Here is a 25897-nt window from a genome sequence, read left to right as displayed (position 1 = left end):
AGGTCGGTATACTGGAGTGGGTAGTCTTCCCTTCTCCAGAGGATCTTCCCAACCCAGGGATCAAACCCAGGTCTCCCACATTGCAGGTGGATTCTTTACAAGCTGAGCCACAAGGGAAACCCAAGAATACTAGAGTGAATAGCCTATCCCCCTACTCCAGGAGATCTTCCCGAGCCAGGAATTGAACCAGGGTCTCCTGCATTGCAGATGGATTCTCTACCAACTGAGCTACAAGAGGATGACAAGGCAAGACCCAGACTGGAAGGAAATATTTGCAAACTATGTAAGGACTTGTATCTAGAACATACAAAAAATTCGCAAACCCAACAGTAGTAAAGTAAACAATCCAATGAGAAAAATGAGCAAGAGACATTAACAAAAATTTCACTGAAAAGATTTATGGATGGAAAACAAACATTAAAAAGTTGTTTAACATCATTAGCCATTAGAGCAATGCAAATTAAAACCACAATGAAACATCATGACAAATCTATTAGGATGACTAAAATAAAAATAATAAGTGCTGTGAGGTTGTGAAGAAACTGAATCTCTCATACAAGGCTAGTGGGAATGTGAAATGGGACAACCAATCTGGAAAACAGTTTGGCAATTTCTTATAAAACTGAATATATTCTTATTATTTGACCCAGTACTCACACACTTGGACATTTATTCCAGAGAAATGAAAATTTATGCCCACACAAAAACTTGTATATGAATGTTCATAACAGTTTTATTCAAAATAGCCAAAATATGGAAACAGCCCAAAAGTCCTTCAGTGTGTACATAGAGAAACAAACTATGGTGAAATGAAATACTACTCAGCAATAAAAAGGAGTAGACTACTGATATATGATGCATATTGTATGGCTCTCAGAGGCATTCTTCTGAGTGGAAAAAGCCAAACAAAAAAGATTACATACTGTATGACCCCATTTATACAACATTCTTAAAATGTCAATACTACAGAAATGGAGAACAAGTTAATGGTTGCCAAACAACAGAGAATGGAGAAGCGGAGCGTGACTATGAAAGGGGGTAGCACAAGGGAATTTCTCGGTATTGATGGAGCAGCTTTATATCTTGATTATATAGTAACACAAATCTATATGTGTGGTAAAACGGCATAGAAACATACATACACATACATACAAACTCATTATTGAAAACTGGTAAAATCTGAACTAGGCAAAGTTAACAGTACGGTACCAGTATCAATTTCCTGGTGTCTATATCGCATAAAGGTAATGTGTCACCGCTGAAGGAATATGGGTCAAGGATACACAGGATTCTACTACTTCTGCAACTTCCTGTGAGTCTGTAACTATTTCAAAAGTGAAAGATTTTGGAAAACTAACGACTATTTAAAGTAAAAGCAGTAACAATGTATGGAGGGGTTTATAACAAATATATAAGTAAAATATACAACAAAAATAGCACTAAATAAGAAACAAAGTTAAATACAATTGTAAGATTCTTATATTGTTTGTATAGTGGTATGACTGAATTCAAGATCAATTGTCATAACTTAAGGCTTCATACTCGGAGAAGGCAATGGCACCCTACTCCAGTACTCTTGCCTGGAAAATCCCATGGATTGGGGAGCCTGGTAGGCTGCAGTCCATGGGGTCTCGAAGAGTCAGACATGACTGAGCAACTTCATTTGCACTTTTCACTTTCATGCATTGGAGAAGGAAATGGCAACCCACTCCAGTGTTCTTGCCTGGAGAATCCCAGGGACGGGGGAGCCTGGTGGGCTGCCGTCTATGGGGTTGCACAGAGTCGGACACGACTGAAGCGACTTAGCAGCAGCAGCAGCAGCAAGGCTTCATACTATAACCCCTTGAACAGGCACTAAATTAACTATCTGCCAAGAAGTATAGCTAAAAAGCAAATAAAACAGACAAAATGGAACACCAGAATGAGCTTGATTAATTCAAGAGAAAGCATGAAACAAGAAACAAAGAACAGATGGGACAAATAGAAAATAGGAACAAAATGGTTAAACCAACCATATGAGTAATTAGAGTAACTGTAAATGAACTAGACACTCCAATAGAAGATCATTTGTATTTTTTAATAAAAGAGTCAAATACATTTTATAAGAGTTACACATTAAATATAAGTAGACACAGGTTGAAAGATACATGCTACACAAATGCTAATCAGAATAAAGTAGGTGCAGCTATGTTAATAACAAAGTAGACTTCAAGACAAGGATAATCACCAGTGAAAGAGGAATACTTCATAATGATAAAAGGATCCGTTTTACAGGACATGACAAGCCTAAATATATGCACCCAACAAGTTTTCACATACAAATAGCTAAAACAGAAAATGACAGAACCAAACAAATCTTTCATCTTACTTGGGTATTCAACACGTCTCTCAGTAATCTTTAGGAGAAGCAGACAGAAATATTAATAAGCATAAAAAAATATGAAAAAACACCATCCACAAAGATTTCTTAATTGACACTTATAGAACACCCCACCTAACCACAGCAGAAAACATTTTTTTCAAGTGCACATGGAATATTCACCAATACAGACTATTTATCGGGCCATTAAACAAGTCAATAAATTTCAAGCATTGCAATCATACCAAATATGTTCTCTGACCACAATGGAATTAAACTGGAAATCAATTTAAGAAAAAAAATAAGTCTTCACCTCTACATCAGCAGAGTCTTCCTGTCTCAAATAATCTGGATAAGATCGTCTCAGACCCTCATCCGCTATCTATGGAAATCTGATATCCTCTCCTGTGTTAGGGTCTCCAGAGAAAGAAAACCAGTCGGATGTGTATACATACATATATATAGACAGAGAGAGATTTCTTTTTTAATTGGCACATGTGATTGTACAGGCATAACAAATTTCAAATCTGCAGGGCAGGCTAGCAAACTGAAGACTAGGGGAAGAGCTGTCATTCAACTCCAAACGCAGTCTGCTGGGAGAATTTCTTCTAGCTCAAAGGAAGTCAGTCTTTGTTCTAGTAAGGCTTCAAGGAATGGATGAGGCTGACTCACCCTGGAAGGTTTACTGGTTTGAAGTCCAAGCATTTAAATGTTAATCTCATCCAACAAAGACTCTTTCACAAAAACATATAGAATTTGACCAAATACCTGGTCACTGCTGCTCAGCCAAGTTAACACATAAAGCTAACCACCATTCCTCCCCACCAAGACTTCTTAAATTTCTTGAATCATGAGCATGCCTCTCCAAATTAACATCTGTCCTAAATCAGCTCAGTTTACAAATCATCAGGCCACCTCACATGTGCCATGAATATGAAACCCGGCCCCTTCCGCCAAGTTCCAACAAAACCAAGAAACTAACAGAACCCCATTCAGATGAGGCCTTTGTGGGTGTAACAGACATTAGTGAACACCAGGGGATACAGGCTGAGGTTCTTCTTCAGCCACGCAAACTGCTTCAGATTGCACAATAAACCCTCCACCATGTGACCTATTCTCTTTGCTTCTCCTTCCTTTCCTGTTCTTCCCACCTCCAAAGAATTGTTCATTTCTAATACAAGGTAATCTAAGTGTTTCTACTGATTCCTTGATGTCTGGCCAAACCACTTTCCATCCCAAGGTATTTTCCTAAATAAACGCATTGCCTGGGAAGAATTCCAGGACCAGCTGAAAACCACCATTTCATCTCAACCTTCTCAGCCACCTGGTTTCCCCTTCAGTTCATTTAAATAGAGTCTCTCACTTTATTCCACTGCCCTCCAAATCAGTCAAGAGAAGGAAAAATGCTGAACTGATTACATTTAAAACCTAGTAAGTTCCTTCTAAAATAGGTGGCTTTATGAGCACCATGAGGCCAGCAAAAAAGTGAAGGAATGAACAGATGATTTGTACTGAGGACTGGGTGGCTGTGGAAGAAACACACCCAGTTGTGGGGGGGCGGGTGGGGATTGATCAGATCTGGCTGAAAGCCACTACTTGGGGGGTGGGGGCAGGTGCACTGCAGAAATGTGACCCACAGACCCCAGCTTACAGCTCTCTGGACCCGTGTCCACAGCTCCAGCCTGTGCTGAGATGGTGAAGGCGCTTGCCTTTGATGCCTCCCACCTCCAGTTGGAGGGTCCTCTGTTGGAGCTTTTTCCCTATGGAAATTCACCATCAGATTCCATTCCCTGCCATGTTGGAGAAGAATGTAGCCAATGAAACCCAGCTGATGCCTGCAATGGTTTAATCTACCACCTTGCAGGAAAATACATTTAAGAAACAACTAAAAAAGCAATGTCTGTTTCCACCAGCAGGAACGCGGGTTTAACGGTGGGCTTTCCCACCAATGCGAGAGACGTTGGGGGAGAAACTTTCTTGAGGCCCTTCAAGCCTCACTGTGGTCACCTGAGCTGGGTTGGGGGCACTGCGTGTGAGGAACAGAGAGCGGCCTCAAAGCCCAGCTCAAAGCAGGCTGCGCGCCCCAGGCAACCGGCACGAGGGACCCAACGCGGACTGGAGGTGAACGAAGCCCTGCACCGAGACTGATCGCGACCGAGAAGGGGTCGGAGCAGGGGCTGCCCCCAGGCCACCCTATAGAGCTCACACCCACCTTCCTTCCCGCTGCCGAGTCCCGCGCCGGCGGGGAGCAGGCTCTGCTGCGGACTTGCGTCCCTCCGGCTGCAACACAAGACACGAGGGGTCGGAGCAGCGCCCGGGTCCCGTGTTGTAGCCCGAGGTCTCACACCGTGTCGTGGGGAGCCCGGCCGGCGGGCACCTGCCCCGCTTCCTCTTCCAGGTGGGCCGCCAAGAGTGCCTCTCGCTGGCTATCCGGACGAGCACGCTGTATAATAACAGAGGCTGCATCGAGATGGAGCGCTGGGACCGTCCTCTGTGGAAGTAGAAAACCAGTGGAAAAACCAGTGGTCTCCGTGAAAGGCAGCCTGGAGCTGAGGACTCCGGCTGCGGCCTGCAGGAGCCCCGCGCTCCAGGTGCGCGTCCAGCTGATGGAAATGCTCCAGCGAGCAGACCGGCTCACAAATACTTAGCTGTCCACATGCCTTTTCCTTCCAAAAATGAATTACGGCTGTTTACAACCCACTAATTACAGTTTATTACAACAATACTTCCTAGGAAATGGGTTCTTACTCTAATACTATGATGAGAATTTTATAAATGCCAGACAAGTACAATGAATTGCCCTGAATTATAATAAATATCTGTGCTTTGGGAGTGAGGCAGTAAACACAACATTATTGCTATCCATTTTCAATGGGCCTATCGAGGATTTATTACTTATTTATGGCTTGTTTTTATTCAAAAACTCCTACATATCATTTTTATGTGGATTCTTTTTGGTGAGTCATTTCTAGGTTTTCTTACAAAATAAAATGAGGTCTGTCCAGAATTTTTTTAAAAGGGCCCAAGTTCAATTTCCCCAAAGGTGACCTATTGAAATTTCTCCTCCAGAGCCCCTGTCGGCTAAACTCTTCGCGGAAATCATGGATTGACATGAGAATAAACTGAGGCTTTGCTCATTCTACTTCTGCTCCAATAATGCAGACCATCAGCCTTGTTCAAGAAGGCAACGGGCTTTAACACAGTTTAGATGTTAAGTAAAACTGCAGAAATTCGATAAGACATGGTTTTCTCTCAGTGAAAGACAAGAATCCCACAGATTCACCAATTAGGAGGAAGAGAAATAACAATATTATGTCCACATTTTACACAGAAACTTAAAACTGAATTGTTGTTGTTTAGTTACTAAGTCATGTCCGACTCTGCAACCCCATGGACTGTAGCCCACCAGGCTCCTCTGTCTATGGGATTTCCCAAACAAGAATATTGGAGTAGATTGCCATTTCCTCCCCCTGGGGATCTTCCTGACCCAAGGATCGAACTTGGGTCTCCCACATTGGCAAGCAGATTCTTGACCACTGAGCTACCTTGGAAGCTCTAAAACTGAATATTTTGAACGAAAAAAAAAAATCCATTTTCCTGCCTAAAGGACCTAAAAAATTCACAAGGGCTCTTTCCAGTGACCTGAATTCTCACCATTGTCTTTAAGTGTGTGTGCACGCAGAGCACACATTCCCCAAATAAGTTTTTTCCCCAGACTCCTTTCACTTTTCTGTCCTGTATCTCCTGGAATCATTCACCTTTTAAGACTTTGCTATGTTCTCAGGGCCCAGGACAGGACCTCTGAGAAAAGAGACCTGTCAGGGGGCCCAGGCCTTGCCTGATGCCCGCTATTGGGAGAAGCTCCCCCACCCCAGAGAGTCCAGACACCCCGTGTCAGCCGTGTCCCCCAGCAGCCAGGCTCAAACTGAACTCAGAAGAAATGGAAATTCTGTACGCGATGATCTGCCTTTTGAAAAACAGCAGAAGTGTGTTTGCGTTGAGTTCTGTTTTAAGAAAGTGAAGGTTTCCCAGTGCTTGTCAGCACGTCTGACTGTGCGCATGTGTGGCACCCTACGGTGTATTTTGAGAAACCAAGGGACATGGAGGCAGGCCGAGCCCTGAAGCGAAAGCCCCGTGATGAGGCAATGGCGTGGGGAGGTCAAGCCCCAGCCCTGCCAGACAGTGGCTGGGGGTGAGGCCACTCTGTGCGACCCTGAGAAACAGACCTGGAGGCTGCAGCCACACCCTGCCTGTTTGCACGATGCTAGGAGAGCTGGTCCCCACGAACCAGCCAGTAAAAGTGTGGGCCAAGCAGAGGCAGAGCCTCAGTCCACAGGAGCCCCTGCACCTGCCCCCTGGCACATCCTCCAGGTGCCCTGAGCCAGGCCTTCCACCCCCATCTGTCTCACGTGGGGGCTCAGCTGGAACAGCAGAGGGACAGGGGCCCCACCCTGGTCAGGGGAGAATGGGGACCACCACAGGAGACGGGCCTGTGGGAAGCTCCGGGCGCTGCCGGGCTGGAAGGCGAGTCCAGGCAGAGGGAGCAGGGAGGCCTGAATAGTGGAGACGGGCGATGTTGCAGGAAGATGAAGACAAGACCAGCCTCCTGTCTCCTCACTGCCTGGGCCCTTCCATCCCCACCCAACCCCTCACAGCCCTGGAGGGAACCATCGTCTTCTCCAAGCCCATGCTGAGATGGGGCTACCTGGCTTGTCTGCGTCAATGAGAGGTCAGAGTGAAGACAGAACGGGAGTCAAAAAAGCTGAGAGCAAAACTCAAAACCCCCAGAGCCCACCTGCAGGACGGGAGACCCTGAAACCAGCAGGCTGGGAGGGCAGCAGACAGAGAATAAAGGAGAAAAGATGCTTTAGTTTGATCAAAGAGCGGCTGTAGCAGGTGGACACTGTTGTGAAAGAGTTAGTTGCTCAGTCATGTCTGACTCTTTGTGACCTCATGGACTGTAGCCCACCAGACTCTTCTGTCCATGGAATTTTCCAAGCAAGAACACTGGAGTGGGTCGCCATTCCCTTCTCCAGGGGATCTTCCCAACCCAGGGATCGAACCTGGGTCTCCCACTTTTGCAGGTGGGTTCTTTACCATCTGAGCCAGGGACAGGGAGACCGTTGTAGGTGGAAGGTTAGTGGCCTCCTGAGGACAGTGAAGTCTGGAGTGAAGCAGGACTCGGGGAAACCTGAGCAGAGTTTACATCCTGCGAGGTGTTGGTGAAGTGCAGCTGGAGTTCAGGGCTGACATGCCTGTTCAGAGCGTCCTGGCAGCTTCCCTCCAGGGCAGGGCCTGGATGGGTCAAGCAGGGCAGACTAAGGCCTGCAACAAGAGGGTGGTGGGCAGAACCCCACCCTGGCTTTGCCTCTGGGGTGCAGGTCCCTGTGTATCCCCCGGCAGAGTTCAGAACAACCTGCCCGGAGGTGAGGGAGGGGAAACAGAAGGGGATAGGGTGGCAACCAGAGACCTGGGTGTGTGAAGTGAGGATCTGCAACCTCCTGGCTTCCTGGGACATGGCTCCTGCCCACAGAGCGCCCCCAGCTGGTCACGCAGATGTCATGGCATCATGGACTCAGAGGTGCACAAGTTCCCATCCCCAAGCCCGGCCCAGGGTCTGACTTCAGGAAGAACCTTAAAGGAGGTGGTGAAGTGAGGGAAGGAAAGACAGGCCAAACACACTACTGGAGTCCTAGAAATCTCTTGAGGACTGGCAAATAAGCAAGAGACGGTGGAGCTACTTGAAAAATGATGAAGTCGGAAATGTTAAAAATGGCCATCATTACGCAGGGAGGTGGGGTGCAGCAGGAGTGCCGTGAAACAAGGCCAATCTGCTTTCCATTTTCTGCAGGTTCTACTTGCGCTCTATTTTCTTCTATTTATTTTCATACCCCTTTAAAATAAAGCCTCTACATTAAATAGTCACCTTTCATCCATTTGTAATTCTCTCCCTCTGGGGCACCATAAATTTCTTTTATATTATTATCATATTAGAGAACCTAATACATTTTCTCCCCTTGCCTCCAGAGCACAACTCACAGATGCTTCCAGAGCAGCACGAAGACCACACGAGTCTGCTTTATGGCATTTTATAGGATGGGCCCACTGGCGCCTGTTTTGGAAAGAATGTTAATGAGGAAAGAAAGACCGTACTTTGGCTTCTACCTCATTACTAGAGGAAGAAGCACAGCCGTGGAGAAGGGGTATTGAGCTAAAGTAAAAAAAGAAAGGAAAAAAAAGGCTTTTGAATTCTACATCATGATGCCCTTACTCTGGGACTTCAGGCAAGTCACTTAAACTTCCTAAGCCTCAGTTTCCTTCTCTGCAAAATGGGGCTATAAACCTGTCCTGGCCTTTGCACAGGGTCATTTTTACAGCAACGCAGGATAGGATCATGTTTGTTACCCCTGAAATCTGAGCACTAACAATAAAACATGACATTGATGCGAAGAAATTATGCATTCTTACATATTCATTTTACAAACACTTTATGAGCTTTTAAGGAAATGGCTACCTACTCCAGTATTCTTGCCTGGAGAGCTCCATGGACAGAGAAGCCTGGTGGGCTGCAGTCAATGGGGTCACAGAGATCCAGACATGACTGAGGGACTAACACCCTCACTAGTGTGTGCCTGACCCTGTGCTAAGCACCTGAAGTGAGGCGGTGAACCGCGCACCCGTTCAGGCCATGGTGGTCAGGTTGTTATCTGTCTTTAGGGGACAGTAAAGAGGTTAAGAGTGTGGGCTGGGCCAGGGCCTGAGCTTTGGAGCCAGGATGTTCTGGGTTCAAATCCAGCTTACAACCTGTGTAACCTGGGCAATATTACAGTCCTTGTAAAAACAAGTTTCTCCATCTTTAAAGTCAGCATGATAGGGCCGCATTCACTAGAAGGTCACGACAGGCATGAGGTGTGATGATAAAGAACTTGTGCCTGGCACAGACCGAGACCAGGCTTCCCCAGGCCTCCCCCCACCCCCCTCTCCCCTTTTCCCGATGCAGTACCTGCTGTTGCTGCCATATGCACCAGCGATGCTGCTCCATGCCTGGTGACACGTTTAGACTTCATGGCTTACTCCCCACAAAGGCAGCCCTCAACCCTCTCCTTGCTGGTGGTCAGTCCAGACCCCACCCAGCAGGGGAACCTCTACTCCCTTCCACCTCTGGAGGGAAGAACTTGCTGGTGAGGAAAACAGAGGAGAGCAAGAGAAGTTCGGAGAAGGGGAAGAGCACGGAGGCGGACAGCCACAGACGTGCCTGGCTCCTGCACATAGTAGGGCTCGGCATACTCGGCCAAGTGAATGACCCAATAAAGGAAGGTCTGATTTGAGCTTGGTCTTTCATAGGAACCACGGTTATAAACATCTTGCATTTGCTGTGCTCCTACTGGGTGCTAGGCACAATCTTAGGGTCCTAACCAACTCTAGCAATAGGTTTGAGACTCACCGACAGGTGTGGGTTACCTTCTGGGGAGATTCAAGGCACATCTCATGAAACTACATAGGGTCAGTTCAAAATTGCGAAATGTCAACCTGCAGATAAGATAAATTTAGTACATTAGTTCCAAAAGGTAATAGGGAAGAAACTTTTTATTCTGTTATAAATTAATTACTAAAGGGATGTTACCTATAAGCTTAAATTATACAAAAGAGCCCATCTCTGGGAAACCTGCCTCCCCAGGTAATAAGCATTAAGCTAAAATACCTTTGCTTAGCTCACAGTAAACAACCTGACCAGACGCACCTGTGAATGACTGCAAGGAGGAGGAAATTAACACATCTCTGATGGCTGATGGGAGCCAGGAAATATTTGACTTTCCTCCCTCCCCTTTTAGTATAAACGAATCCTGAATTCTAACTCAGGCAAGATGGTTTCCTGGGGACACAAGTCTATCATCTTCTTGGTTTGCTGGCTTTTCAAATAAAGTCTCTAAGGCAATGGCACCCCACTCCAGTACTCTTGCCTGGAAAATCCCATGGACGGAGGAGCCTGGTGGGCTGCAGTCCACGGGGTCGCTAAGAGTCGGACACGACTGAGCGACTTCACTTTCACTTTTCACTTTCATGCATTGGAGGAGGAAATGGCAACCCACTCCAGTGTTCTTGCCTGGAGAATCCCAGGGATGGTGGGGCCTGGTGGGCTGCCATCTATGGGGTCGCACAGAGTCGGACACAACTGAAGCGACTTAGCAGCAGTAGCAGCAGCATTCCTTGCCCCAGCAACTTGTCTTTCCCTTTAGTGGCCTGTCATGAGGGCAAGCAGTGCAAGGTTGGACTCAGTAACAAAAACACTGAAGTTGGGCAAGCCCTTTGGGGCAGGAATGCCTTGGAAGCTGGGTTCCCTTCCGATGAAACCTGTACAGTCTTATCAAACATCTGCTTTCCCTATCTGCTGCCCATGACCAAAAATGAGGCTCACCTCCCTCCAGACTGACCTGACACGGTCGTGCCAGACTCCCTGAAACTAAAGTTTCACTTCCCCCCTTCGGGCCTTCGACCTGGGCTCCTGCGGCGGCCTCCTAGTGAGGTGGAGATTGCTCTCATCCATTCTAATTGTCCCCGATAATACTACTGCTACTGGTCACTCTACTTCCCAAAGAATAAAGCTTAACTGCTTAGCCCAGCATTTTAAAAGTGCTTTACAATCTGGTCTCTGCCCATCTCCAGCTACTCCCCCATCAGGATTTCATTGTCCAGAGAAACTCACTGCTTCCTTACCGCCAACCCCCACAACTTTGCCCACACCATGCCCTCCATGGAGCATGCCCTTGCCCATTCCTGCCCTACTGCACTGCTCGTCCTTCTGGGGCAGCTTGGGGGCGCTTTGTCATTACACATCCCCACTTCTTGCTTCCTCACTAAGATTGAACTCCATTTTTGCATAGCTAATTCTTTTTTTAATAGTTAATTCTTTTTTATCTTATTTATGTGTTTATTTGAGATCTTCATTGCTGCCCATGGACTTTTCTGTAGTTGCAGCAAGCAGTGGGTATTCTCTGTCGGGCTGTGCAGGTTTCTCATAGTGGTGGCTTATCTCGTTGCAGAGCATGGGCTGCAGAGCATGGGCTCAGTATGTGGCACACAGGCCAGCTCAGTTGCCCCTCGGCATGTGGGATCTTCCAAGACCAGGGATCGAACCTGTGTCCCCTGCATTAGCAGGCAGAGTTTGACCACTGGACCACCAGGGAAGTCACCGAACTAGATTTTTGACACTTATTTATATGGTAGGACTTTGGAACAATAAATCTTATTTTAAATTCCCAGGTTATAAACTCCATTAGATCAGGAACTGCATCATGTATGGCTTTGTGTACGCTGTGGTCCCTCATAAGGCATCTTGAACACTGAAGGCATGTAATAAATATTTGTTGGATAAATTAATATTTAATCACTTCATAAAAATTCTCCCGTTTGTCATGGAAATGGCCTTCTTTCTTCCACAGTCACAAAACAATTCAGTATCTCAGAAGCTTCTGCTGGTACCGTTTTCTCGAGCACAGTTGTTAATAATTTGTCTTAAAATGTTGGTGGAAGTGCATAACGTGAAGATAAGAGGTCTGCTTTCCTGTTGGTGTTCATCCTCAGCTGTAATTATCTGTCATAAGAGGCATGAAGAGGTGTGAAGATGAAAGCTTGAAAGGTCGGATGTGCCACCTTGAAATCCTGAAAAGGGGAGCAATTATCAGCAGCCCTGAGAGCCCAGGAAGTGGGGGGCACAATTAATCGCGTGTGAGGCCATTTGTTCTGCATGTCATAGGATTCCATCTCCCTCCCCCGTCCCATCCCAACACACAAGCTCAAGCACAGGTGCCCACAGCATCTGCCTTCTTCCTGCTGAGAAAGAGTCACCCATGGAGGCTCAGGACTGCGGAAGACAGAAGTGTGCTCGTTCAAGGACCAGAACTCCAAAACACATGAGGGTCCAGGTGGGACCACCCAGTCTTCCCAAGCATGAGCCTCTCAACTTAACTTGACCTTCCATTCATCACTTATAAGCATCATTATCATGAACATTATTTGGTGTGCTGGGGAGTGGGACTGTGATTTTCTCAGAAGTTCTGTGCCTTTTCCTCACAATCACTAAAATAAGTTGTTTCTGTATCTGCTTTTTGTAATTTTCTAATCTCCCCATGATTGTCACATTCTCTGTGGTCATTTCACGAGGGGATGCTGCTAAGTCACTTCAGTCGTGTCCGACTCTGTGTGACCCCATAGACAGCAGACCACCAGGCTCCCCCGTCCCTGGGATTCTCCAGGCAAGAACACTGGAGTGGGTTGCCATTTCCTTCTCCAATGCATGAAAGGGAAAAGTGAAAGTGAAGTCGCTCAGTCGTGTCCGACCCTCAGCGACCCCATGGACTGCAGCCCACCAGGCTCCTCCGTCCATGGGATTTTCCAGGCAAGAGTACTGGAGTGGGGTGCCATTGCCTTCTCCATCACGAGGGGATAGCCTGCAGAAATAATCCTCGTATTTGCTAAGGCCAGGAAACAAGCTAACCAAGCTGGTCAAGGATATGTCTGAGCACGAAAGTATGCTGTTAAGAAGATTTAAGAACTAATGGTCCTTGTTATATTTATCCCAGAGGATCTGAGGCCTTTTCCAACGTGCGCCCTGGCTCCCTAGGAAGTTCAAGTTGTAAGCAAAGTAGCCCCAGTTCTGAAAAAAAAAATGGTAGGCAAGCCCTGTAGCAGTGTGTGTATAATCGCCACTTTGTAATCAACCAGTTAGTTTCAACACAGCAGCATCATTCATTGCAGTAAATTAATGGCACTAATTTGAATTTTATTGGTTTTGTAGTTTTTATTATATTCAGTTAGAAATCTGTATATGAGCTTGCATGTTTAACTGGCATTACAATAATACAGTCAACCCTCGGGAGCCAATAAGAATGTTTTTCAGTTCTGCCTTGCAGAATCTTTCTCTGACACTTGGCCTGCTCACCGGGGAGGCTTGTCATTGATTCTGTTCTTGCCAAGATGTTGTTACTTGTGCAAAGTGACTGGCAATAAACATTCATTCCAAACAAAGCACTGATGATCCACTGGGGAACTGGCTTATAAGGCTATAAAGGGGTCACTCGGATCCTCCAGAACGTACAGATACTTGTCTTTTTATTACTATCGAAATATTCACATAATTTTTATTTAAACTTGTTTTGAGATAATTGCAGAGTCACATGAAGTTATCAGACATAATACCAAGGGCTTCCCGGGTGACTCTGTGGGAAAGAATCCACCGGCCGATGCAGGAGACATGCGTTCGATCCGTGGTCCAGGAAGATTCCACGAAACAACTAAGCCTGTGCACGATAACAACTGAGCTTGTGCTGCAGAGCCTGGGAGCCACAACAACCGAGCTGCAATTATTAAAGCCTGAGTGCCCTAGAGTCCACGTTCCACAACAAGAGAAGCCATGATGATGAGAAGCCCTCAGGGCAATGAAGACCCAGCACAGCCAAAGACAAATAAATACAATTATTTAAAAAAAAAAAAAAAAAGAAATAATGCCTAGACATCTTACACATCCCTCAACCAGTTTCCCCAATGGTAACAACATCTCACAAAACTATAATAAGATTACAACCAGGACATTGACATTAATGATGACTACGGCAAAGTACCAATCTGAACCAGATTTCCCCAGTTTAACATGCACTTACTTATTTGCACTTACTTTTGCATATGTTTAGTTCCCTGCAAGTTTATCCCATGAGCAACTTCCACCACCACAGTCAAGACAAGGACCAGTCCCATCACCACAAGGATCCCTGGAGCTACCCTTTTATAACCACACACATCTCCCCTCTATGCTCTACCCACGCCACCCCAAAGCCCCTGGCAACCACGGATCTCTTCTCCATCTCTGTAGTTTGGTCATTTTGAGAGTCTTATGTAAATGGAACCATACAGTATGCAGCCTTTGAGGACTGGCTTTTGTACTCAGTATAATTCCCTTAAGCTTCATCCAAAGCACAGTGTGTATCAAGAGTTTGTTCTTTTCTTTGTTGCTGGCTAGGATTCCATGGTATGGATGCAACACAGTTTGTTTAACCATTCACCTGCTGAAGGACATCTGGTTTGTTTCAAGTTTGGGGGATATTGTAAATAAAACTGCCATGAGCATTCATGTACAAGTTTTTGTGTGAACATACAATTTCATTTCTTGGGGATGAAAGAAGTGTGGGTGAGAGTGTCTACAGGTCAGAGTGCCGGACTGTATGGTAATGGCGTGTTTAGTTTGATAAGAAACCACCAAACTTCCCCAGAATTTTTTACCATTTCACCCAACAAAGCATTTTAAAATTCTCAAGGGCCTATAGATTTCAGTTCGCAAAACACTCATTTAGTGACTGACATCAGATAACTAAAATATCAGCAAGGTGTCCTTAAGGATATAAAAAGGGAAATGGCTAGTTCTGGATGAAAAAAAATTAACTTTTAATGAATTGCTGCTGTTCAGTCACTAACTCATGTCTGACTCTTTGCAACCCCATGGACTACAGCACACTAGGCTTCTCTCTCCACTATCTCTTGGAGTTTGCTCAAACTCACGTTCTCTGTCACCCTCTTCTCCTCCTGCCCTCAATCTTCCCCAGCATCAGGGTCTTTTCCAATGAGTCGACTTTTTGCATCAGGTGGCCAAAGTATTGGAGCTTCAGCTTCAGCATCGGTCCTTCAGTGAATAGTTAGGGTTGATTTCCTTTAGGGTTGACTGGTTTGATCTCCTTGCTGTCCAAGGGACTCTAGATACTGGAAAAAACTTTAAACTTTCAAGTATAATAGTTTTCTGGCTACCAAACAGTAGAGGCTTAAGTTTTGAGGCAGTGTCCCTTGTTATAGGAAAAACATTCTAAATAGCCTATTGGCTATTCAAATGTAAAACAAGTCCCCCTTGCTCGAGTCTGGAGGACTATGTGCACAGCACAGGGGCAGTGCCTTCAGCCAATGACACCTCTGAAGCTCCAGCTTCAGGGCCGTTCTCTTGCCAGGTTGCTTCACAGACCCTGGAAACACAGTCATATGTTTCTGTAAATATTTTAAACTAAGATAGTCTACCATCATTGCATAAGACCACTGCCTACATCCACTCCAAAGTCCCCTGTGTCATACTGTCCTAGAGGCCAGGTGACAGGGGAACGGCCATGGCATTTGGGGGATCCAGCATGGGAAATGAGGTTGGGGGGCATTTAGTTTAGGTGGTGGTCTGCAGTCACTTCCATGCGTAGCTAAGTTTCTGCCCTGGCACAAGAATGTTCCCCAGGAAGGGTCCTGCCACCCTCTGGGCGGGCTCCTCGGGCCTAGCCATGAAGGTTGAGGACCCAGGGCCATATTATAACAAGAATATGTCTTTGGCACCCAGCAACAGAGCACTGTGGGGAGAAGGATAAACAAGGTTTAAAATGTACCCAGCCAGGAGCCGGTCTCTGGAAAATTCCTTGCCTCACCAGATGTGTAGAATTGCAAGCAGAAGATTCAGCTCTCATCAACGGCAATCAGAAGGGCCATTCTCTCCTGTCACAGTCTCCAGACTGAAGTGTAGACAATTATAAATACACCGTGTTCTTTTCTCTCTTTTCTGATAAACTTTTATCAGAACCTCTGTGTTTATAGGACACAAACCTATAAATACTCCCAACACTGAGCATGTACATCTCCGTGGAAGTCACACGTTTTCTATATCCCAACATATCAGATCCCATTGGAAGTATCAGATACATCTTGCCCTGCTCAAGTCTGTCATTCCAGATGCAGTGAATTTTGATCAATCAGGCTCAAGGAAATTATGCTAATGTGAAATTATGCCAAACAGAACGTGTTTATCTTTTGATTCTCTCCAGAGAATATGACGGGTGATCAAAGAGCATGAAGCCAAAAAATAATAATAATAATAATAGGGAAAAGCATAGAGATATGTCAGGCTGTCAATGAAAATATTAGGTCATTATCCTGGATTTGGTGCTCTTGAAGGCATTTTTTGGCATTTTAAAATTAGAAGTTTGCTGTCCTTTTTTTCTCATCCCCTATAAATATTCATTTTTTGTGACTAATTTGTAACCACAAGAAAGAGCTCCTCCCTGAAGCCTTTCTCTGGGAGACACACGGCCATTGTCTAGATGGACTCAAGCTGTGAATTGTTGCCTGTTATCATCTGAGCTATTGGGGTGTTGTTTCCTGGCTTCCCTGCATTCTAGGTTGCTTCAGTCGTGTCCAATTCTTTGTGACCCCGTGGACTGTAGCCCACCAGACTTCTCTGTCCATGGGATTCTCCAGGCAAGAATACTGGAGTGGGTTGCCAATTCCTTCTCCAGGGGATCTTTCCGACCCCGGGACTGAATCCACATCTCATTATGTTTCCTGTACTGATAGGTGGGTTCTTTACCGCTGGGCCACCTGGATGCCCAAACAAGCAGTCATATGGTGAAGAAAACAGTCCTGCATCCTGCCCTCTGCTCACCGCTGGAGGAGACTGTCCTACAGGCTGCTCAGACTCCTGAGGCCCACCTACCTGGAAGGGCGGACGTTGTACATTTGTTGGATGTCTCTGGAGGCCACCAGGGGACTGTGGATGACGGGCTTCCCTCCAGAGAATGTACCTTCCTTCCCGCTGTCCTGGGGCTGAAGGCAGGGCTCGGGTCAGACCTTAGAGCTGGCTGACAGATCTGGGGTCTGCTCTGTGAGTGCTCGTGATATCCAGAGCATGGCTGGGCAGGGGACAAGCTGGTCCCTCTGGCAGGGGAGTGAGTCACCCTGGGAGAGTCCCCAAGGACAGGCCTGGCCCCGTGGGCCCTGCGAGCCACCTCATCCTGGTTGCTTCTCATCCACTGTCCTGGGGCCTTGGGAAGGCCTGGGTGCCCTGCCCCACTTCACAAGAGGGCCAGTCTTACACTTGGAGCCATAGCTTTAGGGAGAGCACCATTTCCTGAGGCCAAGGTTCCAGAGCAGGAGGCAGGGGCCCAGCGGCATGGTCAGGAGGCTGTGCTGGAAACTGTGGGGGCCCTGCCCCAAGCCCTGGAGGAAGCTGGGACACAGCTGGGGGATCCTTAGAGAGGTCAGCTTACAGGTGATAAGCTCGTGGGGCTACCCTAGCAGGGCCCTCAAGTGCTTCTCCAAATCCCAGTGCCCAGGCTGCCTCTGGACAAGTCAAGTCAGGGGTAGGACCCCTGTGGAGTGGCCCACAGGCCCTTGCCCAAAGCTCCCCAGGTTATTCCGGTATCTAGGCAAGACTGGGGCCACTGAGCTATTGGAATTTGGGCATTTAAAAGGAAATGTGATCTTATTTTACAGCCATAGCAGGACTTTGCATTAGCTGTATATTGCTGTGACTATTAAATTTGTCTATGAGGGTGGCGGGAAAGGTCAGCCTCAAGCCATTCTTCATGAAACACAAGGCGACGCAGGCTCAGAGCTGGACGCTTTGGTCAGGGTCATGCTGCACGTTGGGGGTTGTGGGAGGCAGAATAATGGCTCTGCCTCATTCCACTGCCACTGTCTTGCTCAACTTCCAGAAGCTGCCTTCACTGACATCCCTTCCCTCCATCCCTACCAGCCCTAGCTCAGTTCTTAAAGCAGTCCCAGATGGAAAGGGAAGTGATCAGTCATCCAGCCTCCCTACCTAGCCCTAGGCTGAGTGGCCCGCACTGACCACTTCATCCCCAAGTCTCATTCACTGCCTTTAACACCAGTGACCTTCACGGGCACTTATGCATCCTTGCAGATCTGGCCCTCCCACCAGACACCCCATTCATTCCTGCCCTGGCTCCAACTCAGGAGCCTTGTCCAGTGCTGAAGTCCCACTCCCCCACTCCAGGGAGCCTCTGGACACCAAGTCCACATAGGCACAGAACCCTCAGTGGCCTCCGCAACTCTCAACCATTGACCACCCTGGACTCTAGGTCTCAAAACTCTGGTAGCTGTCCTTGTCTGAACCACACCTGAACTGGCCACACCCTTTGGAAAGAGGCTTCCCCACCCAGTAGACCCTCTGTCACCTGCTAGGCCTCTGTCACAGCACAGGACTCAAGCCAGGGCCCTATGGGGCTTTCCACCGGCTCAAGGAATCACCCTGCTTCATCACCAGCTCAGAACTGTGGCAGGAAGGTCAGGGGAACAGGGCTTAGAAGGTGGGTGCTTTAATGGGGCCTTACTGCTGGATTCATTTCCTGTGTTGCTTTAATGAAAGACTGCCCAACTGAATGACCTAAAATAGCACAGATATACTACCTTTCAGTTCTGGAAGTCAGAAGTTTGATATGAGTCTTGTGGGGCTAAAATCATGGTGTTGGCAGAGATGCAATTCCTCAGGTGATGGGGAGAATTTGTTTCCTTGCTTTTTTCAGTTTCTAGAAGTTACCTGCATTCCTTGACTCATGGGCGCATCACTCTGACCTCTGCTTGCATGATCACATCTCTCTCTTTGACTCTGGCCCCCTTGCCTCCTGCTTACAAGGACCCCTGTGATGATACCTGGATACTCCAGGATTCTCTCTGCATCTCAACATCCTTAACTTAATCACATCTGAAAAGTCCTGCTTGCCCTGAAAGGGAGCATCATCTCAGGTTCTGGGGATGACGATGTGGACATCCTCAGAGCCATTTTTCTGCTTACCACAATCCCCAACCTGCTGTGTGATCCTAACCAAACCATCCATCTCTCTGAGCATGCTGCATTTTGTGCATCATAAACCAATTCATGCCTTTTAGCTCTAAAACTATGATTCTATGATCTGGGACTGAGCAGCTTCTTTTAATGAGATGGGAGCTCAGGTCAGGAGCAGGGTCTCTGCTTAATGGGCAGAATACTACTACTACTACTACTACTACTACTAAGTCACTTCAGTACTGTCCGACTCTATGCGACCCCATAGACAGCAGCCCACCAGGCTCCCCTGTCCCTGGGATTCTCCAGGCAAGAACACTGGAGTGGGTTGCCATTTCCTTCTCCAATGCATGAAAGTGAAAAGTGAAAGTGAAGTCGCTCAGTCATATCCAACCCTCAGCGACCCCACGGACTGCAGCCTTCCAGGCTCCTCCGTCCATGGGATTTGCCAGGCAAGAGTACTGGAGTGGGGTAATGGGCAGAAGAGGCCCATGGAAACCAAAGAGCACGGTGACGAGACCAAGGTCTACATCTTCTCAACAAGTTTCTGAGCACAAATTCACCAGTGTGTGTGCTGAGTCACTCAGTCATGTCCGACTCTTTGCGACCCCATGGACTGCGGCCCGCCAGGCTCCTCTGTCTATGGGGATCTTCAGGCAAGAATACTGAAGTGGGTTGCCTTGCCTTTCTCCAGGGGATCTTCCAAACCCAGGGATCAAACCCGGGTCTCCTGCATTGCAGGAGGATTCTCTACATCTGAGCCACCAAATTCGCCTAGTGATTTAAATTTTGTCCTGAAGAAAGCTGGAACAACATCTGAAATATTTTTATGAAATTAAGTTTTCTGCTTTTTTATCTCCCTTTATCTTAAGTAAAGCTATCTCATGAAGCAAAGGTGATTCTCTGCTGTTGTACATGGATTTAGATCTGCAAGCTCAGTCCTCAAACATTGTTTCTTTTCCCTTCGGTGCTTTACTGAGCTCACATAACATGCTGTTATCTCCTGTAGCCACTGCTGTCAGCCACACTCGGTAGAATGGCTCTTTTCCCTCCCTCAGTGATATTCTGGTAGTGATATTCAGTGATATTCAGGCCTTGCCCTTAGCTTAGTCCACTTCACAGCTTCCAGCATGGCCCCCTCCTCCCCTGTCTGGCCAGGCTCGCTCGAGACTCCAGGGATGGGGAAACATCTGCTTGGAGCACCTGTTCCCCTCGCTCCATGTACTGGGTCTCCACTGTGCAGGCAGGGTATAGAAGAGTGGGCTGGACAGAGCTGGACAAGTGGCCTCCCATATCCGAGGGCTCAAGGTCAACCCTGCTAGCTGCTGATGCCCTCTGAGGGGTCATCCAAGCCCGGGTGTCTTGAGGGCTGAGAGAGGCCTCAGGGCACCCTCAGCATTCCTTCACCTGAGCCCTTAGCAGACTTGCCCCATTCAGACTCTTCCAATCCCACCCCAGCTCTGGCCTCCAGGAGATCCCTCACCCCACATGCCCATTTACATAGTATATATATATATATATATATATATATATATATCCATATATATATATGTGGATCACTTTGCTATACACCAGAAACTAACTCAACATTGTAAATCAATCATACTTCAGTCAATAAATTTTTTTAAAAGGAAGGTGACATCTGAGCAAAGTCTTGAATGAAGTGAGGAAGTAGGCCCTGTGAATCTCTTGGGAAAGAACATGCCCAGTAGGGGGACTGATGCCAAGACCCTGAGGTAGGGGCCTCTGTAGGATGTTAGAAGAAGAGGGAGGAGGCCAGGATGGCAGGAGCAGAATGAACAAGGGAGAGCAGTGGGAGGTGAGGTGGGAGATGTGAGTGGGTAGTACTAGTGATAAAGGATCATAGGGGCTACCATGAGGTCTTTAGAATTTACTCTGAATTCAAACGAAAGACACTGGAGGGGCCTGGGGAAAAGAGTGACATGATCTGACTTTACCAGGATCCCTGCAGCTGCTCTGCGGATAATAGACTACTGGGAAGCAAGGTGAGAAGCAGGGAGACCAGTCAGGAGGCTGCTGTAGTGACCCAGGCAAGGGATGATGGTGGCTTGCACCAGCATGGCAGTAGTGCAGATGATGAGAAATGGTTGGATTCATGATGCGTTTTGAAGTAGAAGCAATAGAATTTCTTGACCCATTTGATGAGAGAAGTCCATATTTTTGATGGAAGCAACAGGAAAGATGGAGTTGCCATGGAGATGGGAGGAGGAACAGACTGGATGGTGGGGAAGGAGATCATATTCCATGTGGACGTGGCCAGTCTGAGATGCCTGTTAGGCATTCAAGTGGATGCACAGGAAGGCAGTAAATATATACGTCTGGACTCCAGGGGAGCAGTCCAGGTTAGACATATACATTGAAGAGCCTCAGCAGTGATATTTCAAGTTATAAAACATGGAAGAGAATAGAGAGTTCAGAAGCAGGCCCACACAAGTATAGTCAACTGGTCTTTGACAAAGTAGCAAAGTCAATTAAGTGGAGAAAGGATAGTCTCTTCAATAAAAACAATTGTTGGAACAACTGAATGTCAAAATATAAAAAATAAACTTAGATACAGACTTCCTTACACTTTTCCCAAAAATTAACTCAAAATGGAGTACAGACCAAAATGTAAACTACAAAACCACAAAACTTCTAGAAGAAAACATAGGAGAAAATCTACAGTGACTTTGGGTTTAGTGATGAGTTTTTACATGCAACTCTAAATGCATGATCCATGACAGAAAAACCCAGCTGGACTTCATTAAAATAAATCTATAAGACTGGATGTGAGGAAGTGAGGGAGTACAAAGAAGAAGAGAAGAGGTCCAAGAACATGGTCCACTGAGCCCTCTCACATTTCTAGCATCTCCATGTACAATTCTCTTGAATTCCCATAGTTTCAGGATGGGAGGGTTAGAGATACAAGTCTGGAAGTCAAGATAGTATATAAAGTACCCACCATCCTGCATGAGATCACCTCAAGAGGGTCCAGGCTAAGGAGAGAAAAGAAGAAGCAAGCCGTGGGACTCTCCAACACAGATATGCTGGAGATGTGAGGAGCAGCGGCCAACACAGCAGACTGAATAGGAAGGACCAGCGAGGCACAAGAAAAGCCAAGTGATGGAGATGTTCCAGGGTCTAGAAGAAGGGAATACTTCAGGAAGGTGGGGATCCAGGTGTCAATGCAATTGATAAGCTGCACTGAGAGGCTGAGGGTCAATTATGGGATCAGCCACATAGGGTCACTGGCAACCCCACAGGCCAGTTTGGTGGAGTGTCACCTGCAAAGAAGGATCACTCAGTTGTGTCCGACACTTTGTGATCCCGTGTGCTGCACTCAATATGCCAGCAAATTTGGAAAATTCAGCAGTGGCCACAGGACTGGAAAAGGTCAGTTTTCATTCCAATTCCAAAGAAAGGCAATGCCAAAGAATGCTCAAACTACTGCACAATTGCACTCATCTCACACGCTAGTAAAGTAATGCTCAAAATTCTCCAAGCCAGGCTTCAGCAATATGTGAACCGTGAACTTCCTGATGTTCAAGCTGGTTTTCGAAAAGGCAGAGGAGCCAGAGATCAAATTGCCAACATCTGCTGGATCATTGAAAAAGCAAGAGAGTTCCAGAAAAACAACTATTTCTGCTTTATTGACTATGCCAGAGCCTTTGACTGTGTGGATCACTATCAACTGTGGAAAATTCTTCAAGAGATGGGAATACCAGACCACCTGACCTGCCTCTTGAGAAATCTGTATGCAGGTCAGGAAGCAACAGTTAGAACTGGACATGGAACAACAGACTGGTTCCAAATAGGAAAAGGAGTACGTCAAGGCTGTATATTGTCACCCTGCTTATTTAACTTATATGCAGAGTACATCATGAGAAATGCTGGGCTGGAAGAAGCACAAGCTGGAATCAAGATTGCCAGGAGAAATATCAATAACCTCGGATATGCAGATGACACCACCCTTATGGCAGAAAGTGAAGAGGAACTAAAAAGCCTCTTGATGAAGGTGAAAGAGGAGAGTGAAAAAGTTGGCTTAAACCTCAACATTCAGAAAACGAAGATCATGGCATCTGGTCCCATCACTTCATGGGAAATAGATGGGGAAACAGTGGAAACAGTTTCAGACTTTATTTTTCTAGACTCCAAAATCACTGCAGATGGTGACTGCAGCCATGACATTAAAAGACGCTTACTCCTTGGAAGGAAAGTTATGACCAACCTAGATAGCATATTCAAAAGCAGAGACATTACTTTGCCAACAAAGGTCCGTCTAGTCAAGGCTATGGTTTTTCCAGTGGTCATGTATGGATGTGAGAGTTGGACTGTGAAGAAAGCTGAGTGCCGAAGATGGATGCTTTTGAACTGTGGTGTTGGAGAAGACTCTTGAGAGTCCCTTGGACTGCAAGGAGATCCAACCAGTGCATTGTGAAGGAGATCAGCCCTGGGATTTCTTTGGAAGGAATGATGCTAAAGCTGAAACTCCAGTACTTTGGCCACCTCATGTGAAGAGTTGGCTCATTGGAAAAGACTCTGATGCTGGGAGGGATTGGGGGCAGGAGGAGACGGGGACGACAGAGGATGAGATGGTTGGATGGCATCACTGACTCGATGGACGTGAGTCTGAGTGAACTCTGGGAGTTGGTGATGGACAGGGAGGCCTGGCATGCTGCAATTCATGGGGTTGCAAAGAGTCGGACACAACTGAACGACTGAACTGAACTGAACTGAACTATATGATCCACGGAATTCTCCAGGCCAGAATACTGGAGTGGGTAGCCTTTCCCTTCTCCAGGGGATCTTCCTAACCCAAGGATCAAAGCCAGGTCTTGCGCATTGCAGGTGGATTCTTTACCAGCTGAGCCACAAGGGAAACCCAAGAACACTGGAGTGGGCAGCCTATCTCTCTCCAGCAGATCTTCCCGACCCAGGAATTGAACTGGAGTCTCCTGCACTGCAGGTGGATTCTTTACCAACTAAGCTATCAGAGAAGCCCAAAGTCAGATGCAAAGCCCTGCCCCAATGAGTTTAAGAGGGAATGAAGAAGAGGCAGGGATAGCTATCTTAGAGAATTCCATTCAATGATTCTCTGAAAAGGAAATCAGAGATGATGGGCAGTACCTGAAGAGGAAGCCAGGTCAAAGGTAGGGGTTTTGTAAATGAAAAGAATTGTGGCAGGTGTGCATCCTGATACCAGTGGTGAGGGAAAACTCGACAGCACAGGAGAGAGAGGAGAAAGCTGCAGGAGGAAAGAAAGGGTCTATCAGAGAAGGAGAGGGAGGGCCCACACATAGACACCCGATCCTACCGGACACGTGGCAGGATTCGAATGGGGTTGTGATGTTCTAGCTTCCCGATTCTGAGGGGTTCAAACACTGGGCCAGCTTCCTCATGAAATCTGCCTTGTAATAGCAGTTCATACTCTGAGAAGCCCCCCAGAATACAAGTTAAATGAATGATATGAATTTCAGAGGGAAAAATGGTAACAAACAAATCTAGGCACGCACCCTACAGTCTCCAGGGCAGCTCTATGATCATCCAGCAACATGAAAGTTTGAATCTTCAAGTCAGCCAGCAATTCACAGCTGATCTTTCACAGAATATCTTCAAAGACAAAAAGCAGTAGGTTATTGTATCTTTTAACACATTAAATTATTATACCTTAAAGTTACTGAATTTTTTTATTTTTCTGAGACTATGAAAAATAGTCAACTGGTCTGTGTTTTGCTTCATCCCAAGTGCCCAGCAGATACTGTTTGCAAGACATCCCCTGTTTCATCCGCATATAAAACTGTTCAGACAGAAAGCAGATCAGTGGTTGCCTGGGCCTGGGGGTAAGAATTGGGTCTGAACACAAATGCACAGGAGGCTTCTTTCTGGGGGGGATGATGGATATATTCTAAAATTAGATTACAGGATATGTACAACTCTTTAAATGTACTAAATACCATTGAATTGTACACTTAAAACAGATATTTTTGTGGCATATAAATGATACCTTGTTAGATTTCTAATTAAAAAAAAAGATATGCAACAAGCAACAAAAGTTTACTGTATATTACAGGGAACTGCAGTCAATATCATATAATAACCTATTATGGAAAATAATCTGAAAAATAATATATGTGTATGCTGCTGCTGCTTCTAAGTCACTTTAGTCGTGTCCGACTCTGTGCAACCCCACAGACGGCAGCCCACCAGGCTCCCCCGTCCCTGGGATTCTCCAGGCAAGAACACTGGACTGTGTTGCCATTTCCTTCTCCAATGCATGAAAGTGAAAAGTGAAAGTGAAGTCACTCAGTCGTATCCGACTCTTAGCGACCCCATGGACTGCAGCCCACCAGGCTCCATCCATGGGATATTCCAGGCAAAAGTACTGGAGTGGGGTGCCATTGCCTTCTCTGATATGTACATATTTATATGTGTATATTTATATGTATATTTATATTGTGTGTATATTTATAACTGAATCACCTTGCTGTGCACTTGAAACATTGTAAGTCAATTATACTTCAATGAAATATATATATATATATAAAGAAAAAAGTTGTTTTTTAAAGACAGAGAAAACTGATGGTGAGGACTTGGTCCTGTGGGAGGAGGCTGGGAGAGGATGCTTCAACCCTGCAGCTCCCTTCTTGGCAGCCAGAACTTGCCTTCGGTGCTGTTGGATCTGGAAACAACAAAGACATCGAGCAAAAGTCAGGGTTCTGTCCAATGTGCAGCCAAGAGCTCCTCAACCAAAGTCTAGCCCCAGTGCGTTTGTGTGGTGGTTTAATCTATAACTACTTGATCAGCAAGCCACAAAGATTCCTATCAGCTGGTAAAGAGTACAGTGTCTACTGGCGTTTGGTAAGAAATAATGGTCCTCAAGACCAAAACAAAGAGTTCATGTAAACCAATTTTTGGCAGTCACTCTGTTCCAATGACATAAAGGT

General features: G+C 46.4%; 1 long non-coding RNA gene across 2 annotated transcripts; it reads right to left on the bottom strand.

Moving 5' to 3' along the window:
• Positions 1-2056: 2056 nt before the first annotated feature.
• LOC147345933 (uncharacterized) lies at positions 2057-25897 on the bottom strand. Of its 2 annotated transcripts, none has more exons than XR_015153737.1 (3): positions 24467-25897; positions 4572-9889; positions 2057-4149 (listed from the first exon to the last, which is right to left on the bottom strand). It is a non-coding gene; the product is annotated as an uncharacterized LOC147345933 (long non-coding RNA). The 2 variants fall into 2 exon arrangements; XR_015153736.1 differs by having other exon boundaries at positions 2057-4119.

The sequence above is a fragment of the Bos grunniens genome, chromosome 24 (assembly GCF_055505025.1).
Source record: "Bos grunniens cultivar Pamir isolate PY7600 chromosome 24, Bosgru_T2T1.0, whole genome shotgun sequence".
NCBI lineage: Eukaryota > Metazoa > Chordata > Mammalia > Artiodactyla > Bovidae > Bos > Bos grunniens.
This window is presented reverse-complemented; position numbering and strand designations above follow the sequence as displayed.